The sequence below is a fragment of the Macrobrachium rosenbergii genome, chromosome 57, assembly GCF_040412425.1.
Source record: "Macrobrachium rosenbergii isolate ZJJX-2024 chromosome 57, ASM4041242v1, whole genome shotgun sequence".
In the NCBI taxonomy this organism is placed as follows: Eukaryota; Metazoa; Arthropoda; class Malacostraca; order Decapoda; family Palaemonidae; genus Macrobrachium; species Macrobrachium rosenbergii.
The window spans coordinates 16,950,914-16,968,129 of record NC_089797.1 but is presented as its reverse complement, the minus strand read 5'-3'; the positions used below and the strand labels follow the sequence as shown (position 1 = coordinate 16,968,129).

Sequence of the window (17,216 nt, the reverse complement as noted above, 5' to 3'; positions counted from 1 at the left end):
CTTACTTTAAATATAAAGGAAGTTGTCCTCGATGCCCTTCATACAGCCTGGGCTTTAGCTGGACTTCGTTAAGACTACGACAACCGATGGGCAAATTGCTGAAGGTTGAAAACTCGGAAAATTGTATTCTGGGTAAATCGTCTTTGACAGCCAATCTTCAGAGGTGCCTCCGCTGTATGGAATGCATTTTCAGAATGATGCTCTGGGTGTCTGTGTTAAGTCTCCAGATGAGATATGCCTAGTCAAGTTAAATTTGGTTGATTTGAAGGCTTCATACGTGCCCATAACTTTCAGTTCCTTTCAGTTGACGTTTTGTGTAACCATTTGCATTCATGAGGATTTATTTTCCATTTTTTATTCAAATATTTCTCAATTATCCAGACACTGAACAGTTTTTGTCTCACTGACCAAAATGGATCAAGATCGCATCGATAATTCATTACACCTAACAATTCCTAGCATATGACTAAGAAAAAATTAAAATATTGATCTTCACATCTGAATACTAACTCTTGTCTCAAAAATTTACATCACTCAAGCCAGTTCAAAATAAGAAGCGAATGCAGTTAAACAAGAGCCGGGGGGATTGGATAGGAAAGTCAGATTTGGGTTAAAGGCCTAAAAGGAAAACAGTAGGTGTGGTTTTAAAGGTGTACCGGAGGAAAATTTCGCAGTTGCACTATGAAAATTATTACGAGAGGGTGGAAAGTAAGATGGAAGAAAGAATATGAACGGAAGAAAGAATATGAACAGATAGAAAAACGAATGAAAGGTGTTGCGGATAGGAGCCGAAGGGACGCTGCAAAGACCCTTAAGTATTGCCTACAGTGCAGCACGTGAAGTGCAATGATGGCACTACCCCAACTAAAAAGGAAGAGAGGGGACTTCATTTTTTTAGTACTTTAAGTGAAATGTGTCCGACAGTCTTATGTCGGAGTAATTTTTAGTGACAAGATTCCCATGTTTTGTTCAAATTAAAATCCAAGATTTTATTCGGAGTTTAATCTTTATTTTGCTTTAGCGCAGCTTAAATTTCAATTGATACTTTGTATACCTAGCAAGATTCTCTGTGCGCTTTTTAGCAACAGCATTCTAACATCCCATATTTCTATACTTTTGCGAAGATGACCTACTTTCTACAACTCAAAATTAGTATATTTGCTGTAATCTTCCGACTATTACGATGGTCACAGTATTAGTTTTTAATGCTCATTAACTCAGTAATGCAATGTTTACTTAAAAACTTATGAGCTTGTGTTGTAATGAAGATAAAGTATCTGCTTTTCTGCCTACATATTTCTCTAATTTTTCTGAGTTACAAACTGATGTAAACGGCGACTTCAAATTAAACTGATTAAAACCCCAGTTAAAATTTAACACCTGGATTCCTTCCAGAGAAGAACATTAACCAAATTTTTAGTCCTTATTCTTCTACATATCCAAAGTGTAGATTTTTCTGATAAAGAAATAATCAGTTTCAGGTAGTGTGAAACCCATAACATTTGCCAAATTATTATAAAGGGAGGAGTCATGATCTGACTTGTGGTTTTATGTTAACAATTTGCTACACTTGGTCTTATAAACAAAAAAGTAAGCAGCTTAAAATGTTTATATATTTAATTCAGATATCATGGCAAGAACACTCGCCAGTTTGCAACCGCAATTATTGGTAAGATTTAACAATTTGCTACACTTGGTCTTATAAATAAAAAGAGTAAGCAGCTTAAAATGTTTATATATTTCGATATCATGGCAAGAACACTCGCCAGTTTGCAACTGCAATTATTGGTAAGAACGTTCGTTTACAGTACAATTTATGCACAATTTATGCTACTTAAAGTATCAAGTATCGTATTTACCTCATACACCTTTGGACCATCAATGCACAACTTAAGGCAAAAAGTGAGGTACATCAGTAACGCCAGACTCCATTCTCACCTCGTTTAAAAACTATGGAGTTTAACGAAACATGTGGTCTTCAACAGAATATTTTTTTACACTGATGCCGTTACTTCCGGTAAACTTCCTGCAAAGCGAAAAAAACAACGGCAGCAATTATTGTAAGTAAAACTCAAACTTAAATCTAAGATTCTTTAGAAATAGTAAAGTAAGGTTTTATTAGCTTAATGAACTAAAGCTTTGAAAAAAAAAATTCTCCTATACAAACCAATCACTTACAAATGCCTCTGAGTACAGCAGTAAAGAAAAAAAACCACAAGCGCTAGCAAACCATGGGACTAAAGGAACCCAAGTGTCCAAAGGGACGACCGTATAAAAAGACAAGGAATCAGCTGCTGAGCTCAATTACCGAAAGGTCAATTAGCCTGGGTTTAAGTCAAGGCATGGCCTGGTATAATTACAGCAGTTACATGGACAGTAATTAGTAAACTAACATTACTGGAATAAGTTAAAAGACTTACTACCTGGATAAAAGCCACAGCTTACCTTTAGTCTATTGTATTATTAGTTAAAATATAGGCCTGTTAAGTCATGAAAATCACTAACATTTAAACTTTAAACTGACAACCGAGTTACGTTAATTTGAACTATAGACAAACTTAAATTTACGTTACAAAGTTTTAAAAATTGAAAGCTTTAACATAAGCAAAATAACATTAAATTTTTTAAAGCAACGCATTACTAAAAATTTTATCTGAAAACATTTTTAAAAGTTAACGTCCTTACTAAATTGAGAGTACTAAATTGAGAGAACAATACTAAAGTAAAACAATGAACGTTAAACGTGGCAATTTAATATCTTAAGCTGAATTAATAAATCTCATGACATAGTACAAACCTACGTTAACATCTGTAATCTTATTTCTAGTCTTTTAAATGCAAAATAGTGACGTTAAAGTACCTACCTAAAAAAATTTAACAATGAACATAATCACGTCTAAGTTATCAATCTTGAAAGAGAAAATCTTAGTAAAAGTACGTAACCTATTAAAAGTAGCCAGACTGATGCACTTAACACCTGAAAAAAAAAAACCTCCCACGCACCTGCCCAAAGGTCATAAGACCTATGGAACAGGGCATAGGAGGGGCCTCCACCCCATACAGGGGCACCGCCCCTGTAGGGGTGGAGGTAAAAAAAAAATTGGGTTTAATTACTTAAACTATACTTCACCTAGTTTCGAATGGGCCAAGCCGGAAAGGAAAGCACTCCATTTTTGCGTAGCTTGATACATCTCGTCCTGGCTCAAGATCTTGTACTTCAATTATTTCTCATACGCGTAGTTTGCTTTACAAAATGGTTAAACTTTGACGAAAATCTGGAAGTAGAGTATACATTATAGCAGTATGTGGATTTGCTTTACTTCAATTATTTCTCATACGCGTAGTTTGCTTAACAAAATGGTTAAACTTTGACGAAAATCTGGAAGTAGAGTATACATTATAGCAGTATGTGGATTTGCTTTCAAAACTAAGCAGCCATACCTATACAAAATTAAAGGTATTCAGTGTTAACCACGACTAACAATAAGTTTACTATATCCATAACTTAATATAGTGTAAAGTAGAATGTCAAGAAAAATTAAATTTAAAGATTAATAGCCAGGGGAATAAACTTATGTAAAAAAAAAAAAAAGACAAAAACAAGTTTTACGAGTCCTTACACTCCAAACCTATGAATTACTAAGGGAAATTAACTTTTGATAGCAAGTCAGGAAATACTTAAAATCTCATATTAAAACTTAACCGTGACGACATTTCAGCTTTGCAGAGACCGAGCAAGAAGCCACATCTAGACCATCCTGCTGACCACCAAAATCCAATCGTAAGTCAAACCAGTGCAGTATTATTTCCCTCGCGTCCAGCAGGAAACCAGCCGCTCCTACACAAGTCGACTCTTTACAGAGCACGATAATACTACAGTATGACGCTGTTTCCCAAGTGAACTGACAACTGAGTGAAAAATGTTTGACGCAATCACGCGAGAGAGGCGAGACCAGTGCAGGTGACGTCACCATCAAGGACCACTGAGTCACCTTTCTTCAAACAATGCACCCTAAAGACAACGACGTGAAACTTAAAAATAAAAAGTTAAGTATAGCTTCGTTTAACCAGACCACTGAGCTGATTAACAGCTCAGTCCGGAGGATTGGACTTATTTTACGTGGATAAGAACCAATTGGTTACCTAGCTTATTGTGTAATCCGAACCACATTATACCGAGAAATGAATTTCTATAACCAGAAACAAATTCCTCTAATTCTTCATTGGCCGGCCGGAGATTCGAACTCGGGCCCTGCGTGAAATTTGAAAGATATGCTGATGCTCTCTCGCTAACTTCGTGGTTCTGCGTTATAAGACTTCTCGGGTCTTTGATCAAATCGGCTCTGTGTATTATGACAGGCCTTTATTAATTATTTACCGAGCACGATATGAAAACTAATCAAAGTATTTGTCAAGGATAAAAGTTAACTTAGTTTTTAAGATTTTCAAATATTTTAATCTGTAATATAAGGACACTGAATTTCGAAAAATAAAGGAAAAAATAAATTAAAAAATTAACGTAACTTGCGGTGTTGCGCTGCGTTGAGAACTAATATTGAACGTAATTACTTTCATTAAATAGATTTAACTATTTTGAACGTGTAACGAAAATTTTAGCTCACTGGTACATGGTTAAAATATATCTTTATTTACTTTTTATATGTTTAATATAAGAGTACTGCTTAAGATTAATGCGAATCATACAAAAACAAAAACAAAAATCAATTTACAAACCCATATTAAAGTTCAACGGATCTACCTTGGTAATGTCAGTTACGGATATCTATTCATTCATCATTATACGGAATGATCTATTGGGTCCTAGCGCTTGACTTCAGGCCTGGACCTAGTATTTTAATCAAATCCTTCGGGCCAGCCCTATGAGAGCTGAAAGTCAGCTCAGTGGTCTGGTTAAAATACTTTAACAATAATAATACGGATATCTATTAAACATAATACCAGATTCTTGCCAGTCATTTATTTATCAGCCCTGGTCATGACCTGGTTTTTAGTTTTCTGAAAAGACAACTACTGTGCCGGCTTTGTCTGTCCGTCCGCATTTTATTCTGTCCGCCCACAGATCTTAAAAACTACTGAGGCTACAGGGCTGCAAATTGTTATGTAGATCATCCACCCTCCAATCATCAACCATACCAAATTGCAGCCCTCTAGCTTCAGTAGTTTTCATTTTATTCAAGGTTAAAGATAGCCATAATCGTACTTCTGGCACCGCTATAGGTACCAACAACACAGGCCACCACCCAACCTTGGCTGAGTTTCATGAGACGCGGCTAAGAGTTTCATGGGCCGCGGCTGAAAGCTTCATACAGCATTATACGCTGTACAGAAAACTCGATTGCGCCGAAGAAACTTCGGGGCATATTTTACTTGTTTACTTTGTTTAACAATTTTCTGGGAGCTCTATTCAGAGGCTTAACTTTATCTGTGAAGTAAAATTAAACTGGGATCTGAATTGAAAGCTCGGTTCATAAGGTTAACACTGTTTATCTTGATTGCAAAAATCTTGCAACATCTTTGTCTGCAGTATTTTCTCCTATTTTCGGAATAAGCCTACTGAAACGATAACTCAAGTCAATGCAAGCAAAATACGTGATGGTCAAGAGCTGTTGCGTTTACCCCACAACAGTGTTTAAACTGAAGTGAAAAAGAGCTTGTTATTACTGATTGCTAGCTATGTCTCTTTTATTTGATGGATGGTTCACGTGTGGTAAATTCGAAGTTACAGTAAACTGTTTTCAATGATGCATATGTGAATATGAACGTTCTTACCTTCACTTGTTGTGCTAACTTTTCAAGTCAGAATAATATAAATAAAAAATTCAAGCTTATTCATTGCATATTTTCAAAAGTAAGTCTATTGCACACTCAAAAAATTGGCTTTGTACCAATTAGCAATATCTGAAGTGTTTAACTCAGACCATACAACATGAGAAAATATCATTAGACATGAGTATGATACTTAATAGCATGGAAGTTGTGACAACTAAACCTTTTCTATGGTTATAAGCAGCAAATGCTTCCTCTAGTAACCAGGTGAACAAAGCTTTCATATAGGGAAGTTATTGGATGGGTGCTGTGATTTGAAATGGTTTTATTTATAGCCATTATGCAAAGCAGATGATTTTTAAATAAAACTTAAACGGGGAGAAAAAACCTACTCAAAAGTAGTTTACTACTCACAGTTACTCGAGATAGAGTACTGCATAGTCACTGCACAAATCAGTGTACAATTTTGAACTACACAAAACGAATGACTTGGCTTCGAATAATGAAATTTAAACGAATTTGTAGGCTATGTGAATTGGGGTCACAGTGTTTAAAAAGCAATTATGAACGTTGAAAAATAGGTCACAATTATAGTTCAGCGAAAAATCCCCAGATATAGCAGAAAGAAATTTTCTTGTTTGTCGGGAAACTATCAGAGCTTAAAGTTGGTATTATATTTGTGATATTTTTTGGCATTCATTTCAAAAGTAATGAATGGTAGTTATCACCAAACTGCAAAGACCTAGTTGGGATTTTAACAGATGTGGACCTACGGTACTTGAATTGTATATCCTTCGGAGTTGACCGTTCTGATAACCAACACGGGTTTTTCTTTAGGGTAAAGAGAATAGGAACAAATCAGTGGCAACGATGGCAGAGTACACTACTGCCAGGATTCCCTTTTAACGGCATTTATTCGTCTGCGTCGTTCCCGTTAGGCTTAAAGCGCTCCGTCGGGGTGAGGAGAGATGTATGTAATACGTTAACTTGCCCATGATTTCCATGACTAGTACGGGGAGAACTCGAAACCAGGATTGAGATACATTCACGGCCGCATTATATTCTAAGTAATAATATTGAACATATGTTTTCAATGTTCTTAATGTTTTGAATATTCTCCCTGACAATTCATGACTAATGCCATGGGTGAATTGGAGGCATTTCTTGATATTCCTATAGAGGTATTTTTTTTTTTTTTTTCATGTGGGCTCATCCCAGCTTGGGCCTTTCCTAGAGCAGTTCTTGAAGGATGAGGGACAATAAGTTGGTTTCCCATTAGTGAATTTGAGATGCTTAAGCTATTATGCGATTGTCTTCCCATCTCTCTCTCTCTCTCTTTTTAAATATTGTACATGTATTTCCTAAAAACCCTTTGTCCAACAGACAGTTTGTTCCATAAATTTTTTGAAGCGGGTACCGATTTAAATATACTGGAGCTTTGAACGCATGAGCACTGAAGAGAATGAGGATGCTGATAAAGCAGCAAAGGTTACAATCACTATGACTAGATCAAGCATACCAGTTCCTGTCAATGATTCATTACTCATTCTCAATCCCATCATGAGTCAATGGCATGTGTTGTGGAGCAATTATTCTGACAATAATAGATTTAAAGAATGCAGCAACTGTTGTACTGCGGTGGTGTTAAGAGTATCATCCTGTAACTCGTAAGTGGTCACACCAGTTTATGATTGTACATTCTTCAACTGGACGGGTATCTCTATCCAGTAACAGTAGTAATTGCTCCTACTACAGTATCTAAGATTCCTGAGTATGACTACTGAGTATGTGCATGCTATGACGCCTAACACACCTGGCTGCAGAGATTTCAGTCCTGGGAACTTTTTTCAAAACCATTTACTTTAAACTGGCATGAATTCCACCTCAGAGAGGCTATGAATCAGTACAAATTATTCTTCCAATTTTTCTCTTCCCCCACACAATGGTTTGTTAGAATTTTGAATATTGACTAGTGTTCACGGTCTGCTCTTAAGATTTTGGCTTAAGGCCAATAATGAAGATAAATAATGTCTAGAAACAAATTACTTTCATTACTGTACGGGCCATTTACGAAGCAGACTTTCATATTCAGTCTGAGGATTTTTTAAAAGCAAAAGTGCGTGCTGAAAAGAGGCCAGCTTAATGTAAAATGAGCCACACTATTTTAGCATTTAACATTCTCTCTCTCTCTCTCTCTCTCTCTCTCTCTCTCTCTCTCTCTCTCTCTCTCATACATACAAACACAAACTACCGTTCAGTATTTATTATTCTGAGAAAATAAATGATTGAGATTATATATTCAAGTTTATACTCAGCAAGACCAAATGGTTGAGAGCTACGTAGGCAGATTTAAGCTCGGTTTTCAAGCGTTGCTCTTAAGACCAAAACCTTGTGCTGGCACAGGGCTTTCTTAAGGTTAAAGAAAACAGAGATTGTAACTAGCCTCCGTGGAAACTCGAGGCTGCGGCCTCATTTGACCCTTTTATAGTTCTCTTTTATCTGCTTACACGCACACCATCTGTTTGTGTCGCTAGTGTGTCTATTTATTTACTTATTTATTTATTCGTAAATGGAGATAAATTACAAGGAATGGAGGGGATGTACAGTTAAAAAGTTAAGTATACCTTAGTTTAACCAGACCACTGAGCTGATTAACAGCTCTCCTAGGGCTGGCCCGAAGGATTAGACTTATTTTACGTGGCTAAGAACCAACTGGTTACCTAGCAACGGGACCTACAGCTTATTGTGGAATCCGAACCACATTATACTGAGAATTGAATTTCTATCACCAGAAATAAATTCCTCTAATTCTTCATTGGCAGGCCGGAGAATCAAACTCGGGCCCTGCAGAGTGCTAGCCGAGAACCCTACCGACTCGTCCAACGAGGAACTGGGGATGTACAGTAGAAGTGAAAGTACGAGGTGCACTATGTACACATGTTGTGATGATGATGATGTATATGACGTCACTTATTCATTAAAGTCAGTTTCGGGATCATTTTGATATCGTGTAACGAATACTGGGTATAGGCATCATTCACAATTCACGTACCAGTAATTGACAATTTATTCCATTCAAACTGAGACGTATATTTATCTGTACCTGTGAAAGACACCAAGTTTTACCACAAAGGAACTATCCTGAACAAGTTTTACCACAAAGGAACTATCCTGAACAAGTTTTACCACAAAGGAACTATCCTGAACAAGTTTTACCACAAAGGAACTATCCTGAACAAGTTTTACCACAAAGGAACTATCCTGAACAAGTTTTACCACAAAGGAACTATCCTGAACAAGTTTTACCACAAAGGAACTATCCTGAACAAGTTTTACCACAAAGGAACTATCCTGCTGAAAAGTCTTCACAGTTTTTATCTCTAGTCATTTTCCGTAACTTCATCCTATACGGAAGGGGCCGTATTCCCACACATTAACAAGTGCTGGCAATAACACCCATTCACACGAGGACTTTCTCTGGCACTGTTTACTTTGGCACTGTTTACTTAAGTCTTTCGCAACCCTTTTTCTATACTGCAGTTTCTTTATATCAAAACAAATTTTTTGCTTTACCCCCTTTACTTTCGTGTTCCGAGATTCTTTTTAAATTAACTTTTTACTATTGTGACAGACATTATTTCAATTTAATTTCGACGCTAAAGTGAAGTTCATTCTAATCCCTTGGCTCTGTTATCAAGCTTTTCATTTCAAGTATGCATTCAAACCTGCGCAATATCGTATTATCCCTACAGAGAGAGAGAGAGAGAGAGAGAGAGAGAGAGAGAGAGAGAGAGAGAGAGAGAGAGAGAGAGGGAGAACTTAAGGAAAAACAAGTCCACATGTCCTTACTTCTCGTTTGTGTATCGTTACTCTGAATCGAAACATGTCATAAGAGGGATGACTGACAGACATAAACTCTTGATGCATAAAAAAAACAATAAATCAGCTTTCAAGTATATGCTCATGTCCTGGAAAATGCTCAGTTTCATTTGTATATATTTTTGAAAATTGTTAGTAAGGGGATTTATGGCAGACAGAACAGGACGAATGGATCAAATAGTTCGAAAGTCCTTCGATGTTCTTGTGGAATACCTGGGCGAGATTCTGTGTACATAACTCATCATACTCCATTTCTATAATAAAATGCTTTTCTTTCAGTCTATATACAAATACTATAGATATACAAATACTTCTATAGTCATTATTAAATGTTTCATAAGTAATGATAAAGAATCATCAACTTAACAACTAGAAAAATTGCAAGGTTTCTAGGGCATTATTTACATAGAGAACATCGTAAACAATGATTGTAAAACAACCAAAAAATAATGCTTTTAGAAATGAAGAAAAATTGGCAAAGATAAACATTATAGTTAAACCTATCTTTCTTTAAGTGTGTAGAGACATAGTATAATAAAATAACAAAGGCAACTAGCAATACCAGTCGACGTTCCGACAAAAAAAAAGGGAGCTGAAAATGTTAGAGAAAAGTAATGTGATCCGGCAAGTTTTAATATTCCATCGAAAGTTTCTCTCAGTGTGGACTTAATATTCTGGAATCTTTTTATTAAGATGAAAAACCCAAGAATGGAAATAGATAATATTGCCTATCCTCTCTTCATATTTCCTTTACGTTTCTATGTTTGATATAATATATGCACATAGTCTATGAAATCTGTACATATTGTAAATGTCAAGCATGGCATGTAAAGAATTTTTTTTTTAATTGCATTTTCTAAGATATTTTCTTAACTGAATAGGCATAATGATACAAAATTTTATTATTTTTCGTACAAATTTCACAAATTATTCCTCTATGTAAAATACTGTGGAAGTTAATAATTATTTCCATATGGATTGGTTGCTACGTGTCGCTGAACAGTTTGATTGTAGCAGTGCTACATCATGTATTCTAGAGTATTCTTTTTTTTATTTGCTGTATAATAATATTGTTCATCTTTCATTTGTGATAAACCTTACTGCACAGAGGTTTCTACCATGTTTTATAATCAGTGATTCTTTAGGAAGTGTTTGCAAAGATGCACCTACTCCCGTGTGCCTAAAGAAAAGATGAACATAGTCAATTCAGTTTTATGTATTCATTTCAAAGCTTTTGCCAGCACAAATTTCTAAAACTGGGGGAATATGGCTACTCTCAGGTTTTTATGGTTCCGACAGATCTTATATTTATTTCTGTAGTAAATGGTGTAATGACAATTCCACCAAATTTAACAATGAACTGATCTTCATTGAGACACCACTCTTTTATTGTCAGGTTAGGTTGGCAAGGTCCAAGACGGTAGAGAAAGATCTTGCATCTTAAGTTAGGTTACGTTTTAGTTTTTTCCCACTCAAGAACCCAAGTTTTTTCCCACTCAAGAACCCAAGTTTTTTCCCACTCAAGAACCCAAGTTTTTTCCCACTCAAGAACCCAAGTTTCCCATTGTAGGCCCAACATTATCTTTAGATATCGAGTGGCTGCAAAGACTAATCTAAGCCAACAAAAATTAATATCAAATTCGTTAAAATTACTTCAAAATTATCAGAAACCCCGTATTTCAAAAGCGTCAGAATTATCTATATTAATACAGATACCTACCCAACTTTCACAAACCTTCATGAAAGGCCATTAAACTGAATACTAACCTTGTCGATTCTACTTTCAGAAAGAGGCTGGTCTCAGGTTCAGCATCTTCAGGAATCTGGGCTGATAAGCCTGGAACATATGAAATGATATAGCTAGTAATTAAGACATTCTAGAATTAAGGCCTTCTACACTTTGAAAGTGGTTTAATATTTCATATGCCCATTAATATGCACACAGTGCTTCTTTTTATCTAAAGAATATTTTATAGGACAAACCATGCAAATTGCGAATAACCATCTGAACAATGAGTAGGTTGCCCTCCTAGTTTATTTTAAAATCTGTCAGATGAAGTGATTAAATACTCCGGAATCAAAGCGGGCTTGCGCGGCGCTGCTACTAACAAAGCAACGAGTTTCCGCCTTGTCAGTTGGTAATGTGTTGCCAAGTGTGACTGTTACATATGTAAAGGATCAATTAATAACAGTTTGCCGTGTAATTCTGACTTTTTTGTCCCTAGTCTATAACGTTTTCTATAGTCATCGTTCTGTGACCGTAGTTCCTTATGCCAAGTTCAGGATATGGGTGCAAACAGTCAAAGTGGAAAATGTTAAAACACCGTATATAAATCTATAATAGGGATCCAGTTATATCCTAGGTCCTTGGTATTGTATCAAACTTTTTTTTTAGCTTTGAAACATACTCAATTTGCTACACTTGCCAATTTATTTCCTCAAGGGACGCCTTCTTGTCGGTTATGTACCGCCCTCTGGAAGACACCACCGAACGAAGTCTATATATTATTTACCCTAAAACATCGCGAACATCTGGTACATTTAGCGACGAAAATTAGATATATATCCACAATAAGAAATCAGAGAAAACTTATACCCAGTATTTCTACAACTACATTTGAGAATAGAACATATCTCGGCCACAGTGGCAATTCAGAAGCAGTGATGAAATTTGTGTTTGTTCCGGGAATATTTATTTTCCTGTATTGTTATGTAGGACAGAAATACAATGTCTGATAGTTTCCTAATAGTGATCGCAATCATATTTCGTCAGGTCAAATATTTTGGAAGTATATAAAAAATTATTAGCGATAACCCCTTTGCAACCATTCCACGAGAGCTTTTTTGTATAAGTTGTCAAATTCACGCTTAAGTCTATTCAAATCCTTGCTACATACTACAACCTTCTGATAATAAAAGCGTGTATGTAAAAAAAAAAAAAAACACTGGCCTGCAGTTGAAGATATGTCTAAATTATAAAATGGTGAAAATGAACACAAATAGCAAGCTCCCTACAAGTCGATTGCAGAACCCAAGGTAAACAGAAAAACAATATTTCAAATGCATTGTTTGGTAAAGCAGGGACCTCCGGAAATGTAAAGATGAGGGCACAAATAACAGTAGTTCAGTTTCCCATTATTTAGTAAACCAGTTGCCAGCTTTGTTAGGGAATGGAATATTAAATTTAGGAAAAAGGCCAATCGCTGGGACCTATGAAATCGTTCAGCGCTGAAAAGGAAACTGAGAGTAAAAAGATCTTGAAGGTGTAACAGGAGGAAATCCTCGCAGTTGCACTATGGAACATTTGTTAGGAGAGGGTGGAAAATAAGGGGGAAGAAAGAGAATATGAACGGAGGTACAGTAAAAGGAATGAAAGGAGTTGCAGCTAGGTGCCGAGGGGACGCTGCAAAGAACCTTAAATAATGCCTACAGTGCACGATGTGAGGTGCACTGACTGCACTACTCCCTTACGGGGAACTTTATTAGGTCTTCGGTCATTGCAATCTTTAGCAATATCTTCTTGTTTATGGACATGCTTCCAAATTTACATTTTTGCTATTCTTGAGAATTTGTATCAATAAAATATTATTTACGTCTTAGACTCAAGCACACATGCACGATGCTATTTACTATCATGATTTCAACTTTCTGGCTTATTTAAGGGGCCTGTCAGCCTTTAAAAGCTGAAATTTTAGCTTCCCTCAACGAAAATTCATTTATCTGTTTATTTGTGTAATACGTTAAACCCAATTTTTCATAACAAAAAAGAGTAAAATACCTAGTCGCAGTTCCTGATGATGCTTGGTATATTTTCTTTCCTTATGCTGGAAAACAAACATCGTTAAAAGATACCAAAGCTTGTTCATTACATCCTGGAACAAGAATATCCATGATTTCGGTTTCGTATAAACGAAGGTGATATTATCACCTTCTGGTTAAAATATTTGTTCAGTGAAGACGTATTTGACATTTAATGACAATAGTAATGATAATTTTAATGATGATGATGACAATAATAACAGCAGCCTTTCAGTTGTCAGTCAGTACCCGACAGTAAAGACATTACGTTAGAAACCGACGAGAATCTGTACAAAACCACACAGACACACACACACACACACACACACTGACGCACAGACTCATTATAGCATCAAAAGAACTCTTTCACACTCACTTGAAGAAATCTCTTGAAAATTTTCCCAGAAAATGTGACGTTTTTCGTATTGAGGGAAAAAGGGAGGATAGAAATGTGACATGTGAAGCACCAGGTGTATTTTTCTTGAGTGGAGGCATCATTAAAATCCACTTCAGGGACTGAAGTGAAATAGAGAAGAGGCGTCTTTCCGACTCTCCCATTGTTTTACAATGGTTCATCCTTGCCACGAATTTCTTCAGCGTCCTTTGGGTTTCGCAAGCAAGCACGCCACACGCCTTAATGCAGTGAATTCTTTAAATTCCGCAAATGTTTCTCAACATTATTCCTGGGAATGTCATTTTCATAATTTTTTTTTTCGTTATGACGTCCCTCAACGGCTTATGAAGGATTATTTATTTATTTTTATTTTGAAGCTAAACCAATATAGAAGATCTGTCATAACAGAAGAACTACGAGAAGAACATTCCGTTCCTCGAAAGGCAAAGAAACAAACAAGTGAACGAAAAATGAAGGAGCTAACTCTTAAGGAAGTGACATTTCTGCCACTTGAGAGAAGGGCTTCTAAAAAAATTCTGGAAAAGAAGATGATTTCCGCAGAATAAATGGAGGGAGCGAGAGCAAGGAGACAGTTATATGCAGTTAAAGTGTTTCTCTTCCATTGCATGTTTCCTTACCCCCATTGAAGATGATAATTTTTTTGTATATCTGTCTCCATATATATATATATATATATATATATATATATATATATATATATATATATATATATATATTTATATATACATATACATATACATATGTATTTTATTGCATATTTATATATTTGTCTTCAAATATATATATATATATATATATATATATATATATATATATATATATATATATATATATATATATATATATATATATATATTCAAATATATATATATATATATATATATATATATATATATATATAGTATATATATATATATATATATATATATATATAGAGAGAGAGAGAGAGAGAGAGAGAGAGAGAGAGAGAGAGAGAGAGAGAGAGAGAGAGAGAGAGAGAGCGTGGACAGATTCGAGTTGTTACAAAGGTGAACACCGGTATTTATACCGTATTTCAGCAGCTCTTGCAACATTTGCTGCATGGAAGCAAAACATCATCAGGCTTGTAATATTAATTTCTCGATTTCTCCATACTTAATGGATACGCTTGTGACTATAAAGCCTTAAGATCCAAATGAAGAACAAAATGAAGAAATTCTGACGTCCGCAGCAGAATTCAAACTTGCATTCGCTATAACACAACGAGGTCACGGTACCCGACCTGACCATGAAGAAAGGTAAAAGTCTGCTGCCGCTCATGCATGCATAAGCAAGTCGAATTCAGATACATTTATTACGTCTGCTCTTCTGCTCAGCAAAGCAGGATGATTATATGATTAATATCATGTAAAACTTGATTATTTCTTTCATATATATAAGTAAATAGCATGTTCTTAAGATTCACCGAATAAGAAGCTGCAAGTTCAAGAGACCTTCCATAACTCATCAGATACTTGCATTGCCAATAGCGAGTATGCCATTCATTGAGAATGGCCTGGTATTTATGTAAAACGCTGATAAATGATCGTCTTTGTTACATCGGATATTGTGAAGGGATGTACGGTGCACAACAAACTTCCATAAAGTAGAGCGACGCCAGAAAACTTTCAGTCTGTCAATCCTTTGAAAAGGGAAAACACATAGAAAAATAAGGTCACATTAAAAGCCCGCACAAATAACAAAAAAGAGTAGCAAAGGTGAATGCATTTATTAAATGTCAGTAAATTCATTCTATTCGAATTATTTTATCTTTCAGAACATTCAATCGTTTCAACAATTTCAGTTATACAGTGTAATGACTACTGCCATTGTTAAACTGGCAAAGCGATTCGAGTTAATGAATGGACAGATTCCATCAATTTTGATAGATCACCAGAGCACAATACGTTTATATACATGTAAAAACGTTTTGCAGTTCGGACTCTCATGAATTCTAGCATGAAAATAACTTTCGATAAATGTTACTACGTAGGTCTTGTGTGTGTGTCATAAACAATATAACTGAACTGTTTAGCTCGGTATGAACTTTATTTTTGCTCGGTATAAACTTTATTTTTGACTATCTAGCTACTGCTCAACCAGGACTAAGATGTCCTTGGGTTTGCGATTGATGTAGTGAAAGGAAGACAGCCTTTGACTTTGGGCGTGCCAAAGGATGGTTGGTAGTGCTGGTGCCCTTTGGGTACTTCCATCTGTTCCTCACTATTGTCAGTTTATGATAATTGAAAAACATTAGAACCTGATACATTAATCATGAGATTAAGGCTGCCTACAGCGACCCTGCTGATCCTTGATTTCTGCTCACCCATACGAAAGGAACCTTTGCTGAGAAGAATTATGTTACGAGTGCACTGGGGCTCTTAAATGTAGTGCCTACGGTTGTATCAAGACTGAAGAGCGACGGAGCAGACCGCAAGGGTGCCCATAAGGGCGAAGAATCAGAGTGATGTGCGCTTAAGAGGAAGATAAAGAGGAGGACACAATAGGGAAAGTTAGGTTAGAGGAACCATGATTTAAAAAAAAAAAAAGTAAAAAATGCGCCAAAGTTTCTTCGGCGCCATCGAGTTTTCTGTACAGCTTATAATCAAGGCCACCGACAATAGATCTGTCTTTCGGTGGTCTCGGTATAATGCTATATGAGCCGCGGTCCACGAATCTTTAACCACGGCCCGATGGTGGCCTGTCCTATATCGTTGCCAGACGCACGATCATGGCTAACTTTAACCTTAAATAAAATAAAAACTACTGAGGCTAGAGGGGTGCAATTTGATATGTTTGGTGATTGGAGGGTGGATGATCAACAAACCAATTTACAGCCCTCTAGCCTCAGTAGTTTTTAAAATCTGAGGACGGACGGACAGACAAAGCCTGCACAATAGTTTTCTTTTACAGGAAACTATAAAGGGATGTCAAGAAATAGAGCGTAAGCTGTCCTTAGCAACGTAACAATATATTTGTTGCACTAACTTATATAAACAACTGCACAAGTAAGATGTAAGTTCATTCCACATCCCGCTTTTCTATATAAAAAATGTTGATGAACGTCATTCTTAACGGAGAAATCTATCTTTACCAACTTCATTTTTGCATTTCCCAAGCCTTTTTTTTTATTTTGGATGTTGCAAAGAACTAAGAAACCAAATTAGTTTTGGAGAGGATACACACACACACACACACACACACACACACACACATATATATATATATATATATATATATATATATATATATATATATATATATATATATATATATATATATATATATATATATATATATATATATATATATATGATTT

At 35.8% G+C, this 17,216-nt stretch overlaps 1 long non-coding RNA gene across 1 annotated transcript; it reads right to left on the bottom strand.

The window, feature by feature from the left end:
• Positions 1-987: 987 nt before the first annotated feature.
• Positions 988-3,929, bottom strand: LOC136837115 (uncharacterized). Its single transcript, XR_010852592.1, has 3 exons — positions 3,704-3,929; positions 3,131-3,275; positions 988-2,026 (listed from the first exon to the last, which is right to left on the bottom strand). It is a non-coding gene; the product is annotated as an uncharacterized lncRNA (long non-coding RNA).
• Between the last annotated feature and the right edge of the window lie 13,287 nt (positions 3,930-17,216).